At 38.8% G+C, this 1,455-nt stretch overlaps 1 protein-coding gene across 1 annotated transcript in view; it reads right to left on the bottom strand.

Annotated features, from left to right (window-relative positions):
* Positions 1 to 1,455, bottom strand: part of LOC107103831 (V-set domain containing T-cell activation inhibitor 1-like) — a 15,184-nt gene that overhangs the window by 3,696 nt on the left and 10,033 nt on the right. The window lies entirely within an intron of this gene.

Here is a 1,455-nt window from a genome sequence, read left to right as displayed (position 1 = left end):
CGGATGATTAGATGGTGTGAATCGTGGCCTTCTTTCTGTCATAAGGGAATTCTACCAATGAGCTTCCATAAGCCTACCATGGCTCAGTGCCGGAGGGACGACATTCGTTTGAGGACAACAGCGTCCATATTCTGGCCAAGAAGATAGATGGTTAGAGAGAGGGGTTAAGGAAGTCATGTTTGTTAAGCTGGAAAAACCATCTCTCAACAGAGGAGGTGGTCTTAGATACAACTGCCATGGTTCTGCCCACTCTTTAATTTAATTTATTAGTTTCTTTGTATTTCTTGTATTTTGAATTTTTGCCTCAGTTGACTCCCTAAATCTACAAGATTCAACTCTGCCTCTTGATCTCTGCACTTGGGACCTTAAAAACCTCCAATCAACCATGACAATAACTTCCACCTATACTTACAAAGCACTTTCAGGAATTATACCGACAGACAGTTTGACGACACACTTAAATACTATTGTTTATATTTCTGTCAAAGGCAGCTCTACACTAATATGTTTTTAATCCGGGTTTAAACCAACTCAGGCTGTCAGGTCTTTTCCAGTTTTATGGGAAATTATTCCAGATTATTGGTGCAGGACTAAAAGCTGCTTCTTCATGTTTGATTCTGCTCCTATAGACCTAAGAGGTGTGGCTGTCGATCCCCTGCCAACCAGTCTATAATGTATTGTAGAGCTCCGCCTTTCAGTGACTTCTTACTAACAGAAGGATTTCAAAGTGTATTCTCTGAGATATGGGGAGCCAGAGGAAGGACTTTAAAACTGGGCTGATGTGATCTACTTTCATAGTTCTAGTGAGGACGCAGGCAGCAGCATCTAGATCAGTCTGATCTACTTTTTAGGCAGACCTGTGAAGACACCACTTTAGGGGTCAATTCTACGTATTAAAGATGAACGAAGCAGGAAGTAGTTTTTCAGCATTAGTTCTGCTCTATATTTAATTTCATTAATGTGATGGTAAAATTGAGCATTGTTTTAATTGCATTTAAAAAAATGTAATGTTGTATTTGTTACCTGTCTAGCTAAGCTATTCATAAAATGTGATATAGACTTGTCATATATTATTTTACCTGTTTCCATACAGATGTATATATGTATATAAGATCTCTCACTGTATAATACACCGACTGTTTGTCCAGTGACTCTTTGCCATCCTTTCTTTACATCTGAAGTATCCAGTCACTTTATATTTTGGGTCTAATACTTTTTGTTAATGCAAAAACAAAAATTATTGAAATAACTTATTTACTAAAAGCCAGTCGCTCATAACTATCCTGACATCTTGTTTACCAATAATCAGCATTGCTTCCATGAAACAGTAGCAGCCGCCATGGGATGTTACAGGCTTTTACAGCCAGTCTGGCATCTCGGTAGCATCCCATAGCATTATCGTGGCATCTTCATGGCATTCATCGGCCAGTGACTTCATAAGTGTGCCGGCATATT

Source organism: Cyprinodon variegatus, unplaced genomic scaffold (assembly GCF_000732505.1).
Source record: "Cyprinodon variegatus isolate N-32 unplaced genomic scaffold, C_variegatus-1.0 Scaffold1538, whole genome shotgun sequence".
In the NCBI taxonomy this organism is placed as follows: Eukaryota; Metazoa; Chordata; class Actinopteri; order Cyprinodontiformes; family Cyprinodontidae; genus Cyprinodon; species Cyprinodon variegatus.
This window is presented reverse-complemented; position numbering and strand designations above follow the sequence as displayed.